A 13,221-nucleotide genomic window follows, 5' to 3' on the forward strand; every position below is an offset into this window, starting at 1 on the left:
ATGAACGGCCAGGCAGAAGTCAACTATACAAGTGTTCAATGGACAGGTTTCACTTTTAAGACAAATTAAATAATAGAGTTATTCAATCGTCGAATCTACGCTCTCCACGTGGAGGACGAGGAATGCACTACTTCAAAGTCAAAGTTTCATAGTCATAAGGTCAGTTTAATCTAAAATATAAATATATATTAGATTATTGTTCCCCAAAAAAAGAGATCTGTTCTGTTAATATAAATATGTATAATTATTGTTCCCAAAAAAGATCAGTTTATCTAATAATCTAACTACGGGCCTCATCAGAATGGGCGCCGGCTTGATTTTTGACGGGGGCACCCTCGCCCTTCAAAATTGATGGGTTTGGTAAAATATAGTATATTTCAGCGTAATTTACGAGCATTTCAAAATTTTGCAAGTATTTTACGACCAAAATGGTCAAAAAACGAGTGTGACGCCTGTCAAAAAGCAACTATGATGGGTGGGGAAGATCTCCCCCTGAGAATCTCTCTCCCTTTTCTAGGTCTTTTCCCTTTTTTCCACTCTGTGTATACATCTCTTAAGTAATTTTTAGGATGAACACATACTGTGTCAAACCACCAATGAATAAGGTTGGACACGCATAGCTTAATCCCACCGGCTTCGTATCACCAAGAACTTAGACCAGTAAGATTGAAATTTGAGCATGTTCCTACTACTACCTTTCTCCCATCGCTCCCCTCCTACTCCAAGCATGCCTTTAGCATGCTATTATCCTCATAGATCTTCAAATGTCTAAGTCAAGGACATTAAAATACACTTAAAAAACCTTGGGTCATGAATACAATCATAAGTCACCAATTAAAAGTACTACAAGAAATTGTTGCAACTAGATAGTGGACCTACAAGATTAGTAGATCTTATGATTGTTTCCATCTTCTCACTTATTTCAAATATTATGTTTGAAATTGTCAAAGGTTCAAAAGTAGAGGACCCATATTAGCACACTACATATATTTATTGGGATTAAGTGCATTATCAAATAGTGGATCCCCAATGCTGCCCTTCCTCATTCTTGGCACTACCAGCATGGTTTTCAACCATGCATTTCTTATCTATTTTTGGCCCATCAACACCACATACTTAAACACGTGAAAGGGTTTCAAAGGCTTCTTAAAAGTTCCTCTATCAAATCATGCCAAGTGACCAAAACCATCATGCACATGTTGGGTGCACTCCTTACTCGAAAATTGATTATAAATCTCAAGCTACCAAGTTCATGCACACTTGAGTTCGTCAACCTAACTTCTCTAAGTTGGGACACTTCCAACTTTTTTATGTCGGCTTGACAATGCAAAAGATTCCAATGGCATTACATAATCGTTCCTTTAATAACACACACACACACACACACACACACACACACACATAAACACACATAATGCATAATTTTAGGAGCACCAACACATGTGGCTAGTAGCTAAACATGTGTAGTCATGACTCATTGGTGCAAAGTTGAACTTTCACACACACACACACACACACACACACACACACACACACACACACACACACACACACACACACACACACACACACACACACACACACACAACATGTGTAGTCATGATGCACTAGTGCAAAATTGGACTTCATCAATTTAATATTTCTCCTTTATGTCATGTCACTGTTTGAGAACCAATGATCATGAATCATATTTGCACTCATGCAATTACCCCAAGAGAAAAAAAACATAAACATATAGCATCTTATACCAAATTTGCCTCATTATGACCTTAAATTAATGCTTTAGAAAATAAAAAAACATCTAAAATTCACAACATGTTCTCCAAATATGCTTAAGTTTCTACCATATCGTAATGTCCTACATCTATGTAGGACATTACTAGCATATCGTAATGTCCTACATCTATGTAGTCTTCCAATAGAACATGTTATTTAAACTAAAGAATAATAAAATTAAATGTATAAGCATAATAAAAGCACATAGCTTCATGCAAAAGGTAGAACAAAGTCCATGAAAGTAAAGTTTTTTGAGGAACTTGATTTTTTTAAAGAAACTTGATTTTTTTGGAAGAGGAAGCAAAACCTTCTAATATGTTTCATGTATTCTAAAAATTTGATGTGACTTATTGTCGTGAGCATATCATACTTGATTCTATCCCATAAACAATACAAATCAAAGTTGATTCTATCCCATAAACGATACAAATCAAAAGTTCCAAGCTATTGTGATGGGAATTTCAACGATACCTTCCATACTTGATTCTATCCCATAAACGATACAAATCAAAGTTCCAAGCTATTGTGATGGGAATTTAAAATGTATAACTACTTGCATCTAAGTCTAATTGATATGTCATGATTACGCTTTATGTTTGAATTTATGGCGTATGATCATGATACACAATTGGACAAACTAACTCTACTAGAGCTCTCAGCTAGCCTATGTTAAAACACACATTGGAAAGTTCCACATTTGATATGATCATCTTACAATATGTATATGATGTAGTTGGGATTCTAGTGTTCATGTAAAATCATATAATTAAGTGCAATGTGTTACCAAGTACAAAATATTTGAGTTTTTTTTTCATATACATATAGATAGGTTGGCAATACTTTTCTTGTAAAAAGATGAGTTTTGGGTACTTGATTACAATTACTACCACATGTTCTTATATAAATCTTGTGTTTTTAAGCTTTGTTGAATGTTTTTTTTTGCTTAAACATACACTTGTAAAAAGTAACTATAGTAGTGTTGGTTTTTGGCCCAAATTTCATTGTAAAAAGTAACTATAGGTATTAGTGTTGGTTTTTGGCCCAAATTTCATTGTAAAAAGTAACTATAGGTAGTAGTGTTGGTTTTTGGCCCGAATTTCATTATAAATATTTGTCCTACCACTTGTAAGAATCACAATTTTGAATGACTTTTCCTTGATTGTATAGGAACTACCTTGATTATGGTTGTGTACCACACCATATTATCCTTATAGTGTTCTAAATTCAAAAATTAGTTCTTTTGAAAATCATATAACATATCCTCAAAAGTTTTTAAGTAATGGGTGACAAGTAACGGACCCATTAGAAGTATGAGAAAATTCCATCACCTGGCCATGTGTGTTGAGGTCAAAGTTAAGACTGAAGAGCTAGGCTTCTTTTTGAATGGACCCATTGGATGTATGAGGAAATTCCATAATGGCCCTAGATTGAAGTCAAAGTTAAGACTTGAGAGCTAGGCCTCTTTGTAGTACTCTCTCTTGGTTGATTTATGTAGTATTATCAACTTAAAGAATAAATACCCTGTCTTTTCACATTGCTGACACATATACTCTAATTGCTCTTCACTTTGAGTTGCATTTCAAAACTTACAAGGCTCCAAGTATGAGAAGTTGTAAAAGACATGGGAATCCCTCTCCCTCAATGTGCTGATGTACTCCTATTCCAGCATCTCTTGATTGGCATGTAAAATGGATCTATCTCCCTCAGTGTGGTGATGAACTCCTATTCCAGCTTCTCTTGATTGGCATATAAAATGGATCTATCTCCATGTGCCCGAGCATCTGTACATAGAGATTGTAGTACTCTTTTAGTACTTGATTCTCCAATTTGGTTGAAGGAAAACTTCCCATTGTGGATTAGATACTTTTGGTAATACCACCTCTTGTCTCCTCAAGATGCTCTTTCTACTAAAGTACAAAAGCTCCTTACAATGTAGATCTCCAACATGATTGAGTGAAAGATAAGCTCCTTACAATGTAGATCTCCAACATGATTGAGTGAAAGATAAGCTACTTATTTGTGTTATTTCTCTTTCTGCAAAAAAATTATCCTTTATCTTGTATTTTCCCTTCAAATTTCTCTATCATGAGGGGAAATCCACAACTTCCATCTATTCAAGAACAACTTAACACTTTGCGTAATCAAATAGCTATACTGAGAGGGAGTTGAGGAGGGAGCTAAAAGATAAATTATCTCAAAAATAAAGGAGTAGAGGCATATATAGATTCATTAGATTTTGAAGACTTAAGAATCCCTAGAATGGTTGAGGCCACATTACGTGCTTAGGATTCTAGGAAGAGGTTGCCATAAAGCTTTTACTTTTCAAAATTATGATGGCAAGAAAGATACACATGTCATGCTTTCTTGGCTTAGCTAGCTTGACGATTGATATTCAAGGATAAATTCTCTGAATGGGATAAAATCAAGTGTGCTGCTAACCATCTAGTGGAGAGTGCATCTTTTATGGTAGAATGTCACCAAGAATAGTCATCATAAACCCCAAACTTGGAAATCTTTCAAGAAGTTGATCAACAAGAATTTTCTTCCACCATAATACAAGGCTGGGGATAGGTAACAATGTGACATCTTATAGCAATTGGAGAAAGAGTCTATGTCCACCTATGTTGATAGATTTTGGCAGACCCTTCTTCATTGTAAATTGTGAGCCATAGACAAGGTCCATGAGAAGGAACAAAAAAGGAAATTGGACAAACCCAACAATGCCAAGAGGGTTGATACTTCTAGCAAGCCTAATAAAGGGGACCCCAAGCCTCATATCATTCATCGCTGTGGTGTTACATGTGCAACAAAGAGGTCCAGCTCACTCAAGCAAGAGGGTAACCACAATCATGAGTATGACAATTATGAAGGTAAAATCAAACCTCATCATCTTTTGAGAATGAAAGGAACTACTAATGGTAAAGATGTTACTATTCTACACGATGATGGTACCACACATGACTTCATTTCTAAAAGAATTATGAGATTACTTAACCTAGAGTCTGTTTTCTCACATTATAAGATTACAATTGCTTTCACCAGCACAAAGTATAATTACACTAAGGTAGTGAAACATGTAGGTCTATGCATCAAACCTTATGAGGAGAAAAGGGGTTTCCTAGTAGCAACCTTTGCAGAGGCCCATATATCATAGTAGGTATGTCTTAGAGACATCAATATAACCCTTAGATTGTCTATAATACACATAGTATGTGGATTAGCAAAGATGGTAAGGATTTAAGTCTAGGGGGGTCAACTGAAAGAAGAGCTTAGCCCATTACTTAGTCACACCACCTAGGCTTAGAGAGATTTGCATAAGAGGGAGAAAAATTACATGGTGTTATTTAACAAGGTTACAACCATGAAAACTACACTTATTAGTCCCTCACAACAAGCATTTGTCTCTAAATTCAAAGATTGTTTCTAAGAGGAATTGCCTCCTAGACTACCAAACTCAAATATTATAAGATCGAGGTCCTCCTTGGTAACCACACCACCTTGTAAGGCAACTTATAGAGCCAATATGATAGAACCAAAAGAAATCTAACGTCAAGTAGAAGAACTTTTAGAGAGAGGTTTGATAAGACCTAGTAGCTCACCTTATGGTACTCTCGTACTTTTGGTCAAGAAAAAGACAGGTCCTTACCATATGTGTATATAGTATAGAACTTTTAGAGAGAGGTTTGATAAGACCTAGTAGCTCACCTTGTGGTACTCTCATACTTTTGGTCAAGAAAAAGATAGGTTCTTACCGTATGTGTATAGAGCTCTTAACAAGATTACGATAAAGAATAGGTATCTCATTCCCAGAGTTGATGATTAAATTGGGAAGGGATATGATATTTAGCAAGATTGAGAGGGGCTAAAGTATTTAGCAAAATTGAGAGGGGTTAGAGTATTTAACAAAAATGAGAGGGGCTATAGTATTTAGCAAAATTGGCCTTAAGTTTGACTATCAAATGTTAAGTAAGAATAGCTGAGGAGGATGTGTGTGAGACTACATTTAGGATTCAGCTTGGTCATTATGAGTTTTTGGTAGTGCCCTTTGGACTTCACCATGTTACTTTGACTTTTAGTTACATGATGAATCATATATTCCTTAAACATCAAGATTTTGTGGTTGTAGTCTTTGAGGACATACTAGTCGATCATATTCTCCCTTTTGAAGGAAAACCAACTAAATTATCTCAATCCTAAGAAGAGTAGTTTCTTTAAAGATAAAATTGAGTACTTGGGCCACATAGTCTTAGTACCGGGGCATTTAAGTGGATTTAAAGAAGATCGACTCCATTGTCACTTGGCTTAGACCTCCTGATATACATGACTTACGATCATTCTTAGGATTATGTAGTGACTGAAAGGAATTTGTCAAGAACTTTGCATACATTGCATATCCGTGCTGTGAGACTCCTAAAGAAGGCGTAAACAATTTTATTGGACTAAAAAACAAGATAAATCCTTTAAAGCTTTGAAAAATCTTGTACTCATGCCCATGTGTTACGAATTCATGAATTTTCTAGACCATTCTTTGTAGTTCTAGCTGATGCAAGTGGCTATGGAATCGGGGCAATCCTCATGCAGGATGGTCATCCCTTAGCTTACGAGCGTTGCAAATTGAAACCAACACAATGTAACTATAACACATATGATAAAGAGTTAAGTGTTGTAGTACATACTCTTAGGATTTGGAAACATTATCTTATGGGTTAAGAATATGTAATCAAGACTAAGCAACAAAGTATTAGACACTTTCTCTCTCAACCCTTGATTTCAGACAGATGTGTCAAATGGGCATCTTTTATTCAGAGTTTTTAGCCAATCATACAATATCAACATGGTAAGAAAAATGTTTTGGGCTGATGCTTTAACTAGAAGACTAAGCATCAATCACATCTTTGCCATAGAGACTTCACCCTTTGAAGTCATGAGGATTCCTACTGTGAGCAAGATTTTCTTGCTCTCTCAACCTTGATTTCACATAGACATATCAAATGGGCCTGATGATTCCTATAAGAAGGATTCGCTTGCTCTCTTAACCTTGATTTCAGATAGACATATCAAATGGGAATCTTTTATTTAGTTTTTTCAGTCAATCATATAATATCAACCTGACAAGAAAAATGTAGTGGTTGATGCTCTAAGTAGAAGACCAAGAATCAATCATATCTCTGCCATAGAGACTTCACCCTTTGAAGCCATGAGGATTCCTATGAGCAGGATCCAGATTTTCTCGAGCCTTAGAACTTAATGAAAGGTTGAAAACTGGATTCCTAATGGTGGTGAGTACTCATATAATGAAGGATATGTTTTCTTTTAGAATGTGAAGTTTGAGTTAGGTGTAGTACTTCTCCATTGAAGGTGATAAAGTTTCCCAACCATTGCTTTAGGATACAATATTGGGGGTTTCATGTGTGCTCAATGTTAAAGAAAAACTTTCTTGGGTCACATTTTCAAAGATTTTTTCAATTCTCAGATTGCTTATACCAAATATCTTTAAGAAACTTACTCTATAAACTGGAACATCTGAGAACACATTTTGTGGACCTCTCCCTAAACTGAAAAAATTCCTATGCTCTAGTTGGATTTTCTAAAATCCTAAGCTCCTTAAACAATTTCTAGAACAACAAAAATCTCTACATGTCTCTTGAATCTCGCTAGCCTTGAAAGAAGCCACTGCTTTCTCTCACCTCTTGCCATTTGATGTCGTCGCCGCTTGTGATCTCTCTCATCATTGACTGCTACATCCCCATTAAGTTTCTATGGTTCTTGTTCGACCACATCAAAAGAAACTCTTCTTGAGCACCATCTATAACAAGGAGTTTCTTCATTAACATTCAAACTTGTGTTTACAGAAGGTGTTAGCGAGACAGTAGGCAAAACAGTTGTGAATTTATAGGACTACTTAGAAGCTCCATTTGCCAGAGTGTGACAATCAAAATGAACTAACTTGGACTTTTGAAGGGGTGCCTTAGTAGGGTTATTCTTTTTTTAATAGAAAATAATTTAAATATTTAACTAAATAAATAATTCTAAATTTGGAAACCATGAGGCTTTAAAAGGGGATGGAGGGGTTAATTTTTCACATGCGCAAGTTATGCTTGGAGCTTTAGAGCACTCGACTATCTCCTCTACAAACATGTTTTTTTTGGTGCAAACTCCACTTCAAGGTAAACATGTCTTTTTGAAATTTGAATTTTTAGGAGTAATATTTTATTATTTTTTGTTTATTACATTGTCACAAAATCTTAAAACAAATAAAAAGCACAAAACATTCTACAACTACAAGTTTAAAAAACAAAACATTTTTTGCACCTAAAAAAATTTGATTTTTTGAAATTTTTTAAAATCATGTTGGTTTCTTGGAATTTTAAACTAAAAAATGACTCTCTTTTCTAATTCCTTTTTTTGGAAATTTTGGAGTGAAAAATAATGGTCTATATCTCAAGTGGAAAAAACATTTGGATTCTAGAATCCTTTTTGCAATTCTATAGAAAATTCAAACTTGTAATTTTTTTTGGTGAAACAAAAAACAAAATTTTGAGAAAAATATGTATTATTGTTAAAATCTTAATTATTTGGTGTAAAACAAAACATGAAGCGCAAGTTATTTTTAAAAATCTTTGCTTTGAGTAAATTCTAGTAATCCTACTTAGCTTGTGAGACAAAGTGGATTCCAGAATCCTACTTTGTGTGACAATTTAGATTCTAGAATCCAACTTGAGCAAAATTGGATTCTAGAATCGAGCCTCCTTGAAGAAGTGGATTATGGAATCCAACTTGACACAAGGAGTGGTTTCTGGAATCCAACTTGACACAAGAAGTGGATTCTAGAAGCCAACTTAACACAAGAAGTGGATTTTGGAATCCAAAAAGCACCAAAAGCATAAGGGTTTGTGAGGAAGAAGGAGAGAAAACATGCAAGCTTGGTATGGAGCTATCAAGTAGGTGGAGGTTGCTTTGTTGATTTGAAGCTTTCGTGTGGTTGCTTTTGTGTGAAATCCCTAAGCTAAGACACAGCCCTGTTGAAGCTATCTTGCCCATGTTGAAGCTTTTTGCCCATATTGAATCTTTGAACGTTTTGTTTAGATTCGGCAATAGTCCCCACAGCGCTGTGCATGCTACGACCTACCGTGAGCCGCTTTGTTTTGCAAAATTAGCATGGTTGATTTGCTTTAATAATTCTTGTTTTGTTTTGTTTTGTGTTTGCATTGTCTGCATTGCGAGCACCTTCTCTTCTTCTCTCGATGGTTTTTGCCACAAAAGCGTGCTTGTATTCTCTTGTTGATGCGTGGGCTGCGGACAGGATAATCTCCGCTCCTCTCGCCTATGGAGTTACACCATCACCTCTTCTCTTGGCTGTGTAAGAACCCGTCTCTACATTGGGTGTGGTGTGTGGATTCCAAAACAGCTGGACCATGGGTTGCTGGAGTGTGGCCATCACCCCCGAGAGAAGAGAACAAGCGGGGGGTTGCGTAGCAAACACCCCGAGACCCCTAGAGGCATGGGTTTATGTGTGGGCGTGGGTTGGTGTGTGGCCAACACCGCCGAGCACATGTTGGAATCTAGAACAGGAGATGATATCCTTCTCCTTTTCTCTCTCTCTTGTCTGCACATGTGAAAGGGGGAGACGACATGAGGCGGTTAGTCATAGTAGTAGCTAGCATATGGGCAGAAGGGAAGCAGTGTTTATTGGAATTTTCATATACGATAAGTGGTGGTGGCATTCATGGGGGAGCAAAGAACCATCTCCTTTCACTAAAAGGGAGGGGACTACAATAGAGAGAGATGGATTGTATGTGTGTATTTTGTTTGGTGGGGAATATGCTAGAGTTTGCCAGAGGTCTTGATGATCTGAAGGTTTGATGCTTTGAAGGTGGATCACACGTAGCTGCGCATGATCACACACAATTGCATTGAAGTTTGGATGCCCATGTTAAAGCTTTTTTGTTGAATATTTGAAGCTTTTAAGTTGAATGATGTTCTGAGTTGCAGATGGGGCTTGAGGGATGCAAAGAATGGTTTCATTCACACATTCAGTTGCTCCACATACATTGCCCGAACTCCCTTACAATCGACCCTAGATCTTTATGCTACTGAACCCGGATGCTTGCACTAACCTATGTGCACTATCAACCACCTGTCTTTGCAAGATTCCAGAATCTCACTCCTCTTTCTACTATTTTTTGATTCTAGTTTTGCCAATCTCTTATCTTGTCCTCTCTGGTAGATTCTAGAATCCATGATTAACTTTTAGCCATAGTTGTTACTTTTTTTGCAAGTTATGGCTTCTCAATCTCAAGTTTTTTCTTATTTTTGGATTCTAGTTTTTATGATGGATTGTAGTTTTGATGATCACTTCTCTGATGGATTCTAGAATCCATGATTAACTTTTAGCCATGGTTGTTTCTTTTTTTTTTTGCAGGTCATGGCTTCTCAATCTCAAGTTTTTCATATAAGAAAGAAGTCTAAAAATTCAAAGCAAGCTTCTGTGCAACCTCAACCCGATTCAAGCTCAAAGAGGGGACACTCACGTGCACTGATGTCTTCTCAATTTGGTTCCCGCACCACAGAGTCCAGGTTTTGAAGTAACGAGGCTTTTGAAAGTCCATCTCGTTCATCTCTTCGAGAGCTTCTTTTGCTACTAAATAATTCCATCGCGAGCCAGTGACTCAGCACACGAAAGAGCATCGCCAAAAGGTTAGAAAGGGAAAAAGTCAAGACCTAACACCTGTGAAAGAGGTAGATACCCTTCAAAGCTCTCAAGCAAAAGACATATGGGATAAAGTTCCTACCAAAAGCAAAAGACATATGGGATAAAGTTCCTACCAAAAGCAAGTACAAGCATGCTTGGACACTCAGCTTTGGGCATCATGGGAAGCGTAGGCAATTAATTGATTCAACAATCCCTTTTTTTATTATTACAAAACATAAAGGACCTTCAAGTGATTCTAACAAGTACTCTTTTGCTGGACGCATCAAGAAAGTGCAAGAGAAAAAAGGCAAAAATACGATATATTTTCTTATTGAGCTTGGTGACTCCACTCGCTTTGCCATTCTTATTTTATTGAAGGACTATGAGATGGATGAAATAAATCCTCTGAGCACAAAAAACTTGATTGATGGATGCAATGCAAACTTGAGGCTTGGTAAGAACTAAAATTTTCTCATTCTCTTTTGAACTTTTGTCTCTTTTGTTTTTGAAACATATCATTGATTTCATTATTTTTTGTTATAGACATTTGGGAGAGCCTACAGTGAGGTGCTAGAGGGTTTTTTTTTGGCTCAGATAAGAACTCTTCAAGTGACTACATCGAAGAGGAAGGAGAGGAAGAAGAAGAGAGGTTGAGAAAGGACCCCCCAACTTTCCATTGATGAAAACCCTATCATAGGCAGGAAATTAAGAAAAAAGTGAAGTAAATCAAAGGACTCTAAGTTTCTTCTTGAGTCATAGATTATTTCATCCGGTCCTGGTGCCCCCTTACCCGCAACACAAGAGATTCAAGCTCTTTCAATGTTTTAAGAGAGAGGGTCAAGCAAAATAACATGGTGGATTCTTTGCCTATTATTTTGCCCATAAGTGTGATTGAGCATCCACTAGTGGATCCCCAAACAGGAAGAAGAACCTTAGAGGTTCGTGTTGTTGTTGAACATCATGTTCATAATCTAAAGTACAAAATGAAAAATAAGTCGAATGCCATTGTGTTACCCTTTCTTGTTTTAGTGGATAGACAATAGTGTCCTAATAAGGGATCTTGGGTTAAGGCCCATATTGGGTTCTTGGAGGCACTCATTCTTTACTTGCCAAGCAAGAGCTTGCTGCTGTCGAATATGAGCATGTTGACACTTACACAACGGCGATGTGTTGGGTGTATGTTGGTTTAACAAATGAGGAGGCAAAGGTACTTGCCTTTGACCATAATATTGTCTCACACTTTCGAATGGAAATGACTTTCATTCAAAAGATAAGGTTCTTTCATGATTAATGGATTGATTTCTTGAAGCGTGGTGAGAAAATTGATGACACGTTTCAAACTGCATTTTGTGAAAAGTGTGGTCTTGAATTAAAAAAGAAAGGTGGTCGTAGAGCAAGTCAGAAGCCTAATGTGAATTAATATGATAACTATTTTCAACTTGCCTTTCGTGATGGAGAAATTTGGGATCTATAAGAATATATTTTTAAGCTACATGAGTAGGGAAAGTTAAAAGGTCAAAGGTTCAGCAAGTCACCTACAACTTCCAAAGGTAAAGTTGTCTCAAGTGATGAAGCACCAAAGCCCATTCCCAAAGAAATGAAGATAACAGTGTTGAGACATTTGCAAGGAATTTGTGAGAAATCATTGATCATTGTAGTTCTCTCACATGTGAAGGGTGAAAGCATCTCTCTAGAGAAAATGAGAAGAATTTGAAAGGTTTGTTTGTTAAATTGACTCGTTCGTTTTTTGAAGTTTTACTCGTTTCATCAGCTCTAATTTCTTTGGTTGTCTATTAGTAAAAAAACCATGCTTCACATGCAAAGAATAATCATTGAAAAGTTGAATTTCTCTAATTTGGATGATGTAGTGCTCTACTATCCAGACTCAAGCAAACCCCAAGTGTTGGGATGATGTAGTGCTCTACTATCCAGACTCAAGCAAACCCCAAGTGTTGGAGAAGTACATGTTGTTATTTGGTAACACGGTGAGTTATTCATCTTACTTTCAGCTTTGTTTAACAAACCTTTTTTTCACCTCTCACATCTTGCTTGGTTATTTTAGAACAAAGATCCACGGGTTGCCATCAAGAAAATCCCTCTTGACTTTAAGCAATTTCTTCCTGTTGTCATCTAGAGAGGAGGAGGAGATAACATCCCCAAAGCATTGAAATCACTCTTGGTCTCACACTTTTCATTCTTAATGATGTAGAGGAGTCTCCAACTCATTGGTGTGTTCATGAAGGTAAAGTTGAAGACATGGACACTTTTGTCACAACACATCCTTACACTTTTGTCACAGCACATCCTTACACTTTGGCCATTTGTAGATGCTCCTTATGGTTTTTGTATTCCAAACTCACTCAATGACGATGTGAATTATGGAGTATCTGCCTACAAAAAAGTCATAGAGGCTTTTAGCAAGGTCACTACTTGTGACTTTTGGGCACTAGTATTTTTTCATGCCCATGATCAAATTACTATAGCGTAAAAAGCCTTCACCAACTCAAACATGACATGACATGGTAAGTAAAACCTTTGAAAATTTTGATACTAGCATTAAGGCATTATTATGTGTTGCTCTTTTCTTAGATGTTAACTTTTGTTTTGCAGGACAAAGCCAAACCATCTATGGTTATAAACTTGATCGTCTTTCTTGGGCTTGTGGGCTTGTGAGTTTGCTACCATTGGTTTTTATTCAAGTTTGGGCGTGCAAAGTAGAGGATCATATATTTTTTTGTGAAAACAAATCGCAC

At 36.6% G+C, this 13,221-nt stretch overlaps 1 pseudogene; it reads left to right on the forward strand.

Moving 5' to 3' along the window:
* Positions 1-11,451: 11,451 nt before the first annotated feature.
* Positions 11,452-12,182, forward strand: LOC147605574 (uncharacterized; annotated as a pseudogene).
* Positions 12,183-13,221: the final 1,039 nt, after the last annotated feature.

This window comes from Cibotium barometz, chromosome 59 (assembly GCF_041138505.1).
Source record: "Cibotium barometz isolate CiBa-2024 chromosome 59, ASM4113850v1, whole genome shotgun sequence".
Taxonomy (NCBI): Eukaryota; Viridiplantae; Streptophyta; class Polypodiopsida; order Cyatheales; family Cibotiaceae; genus Cibotium; species Cibotium barometz.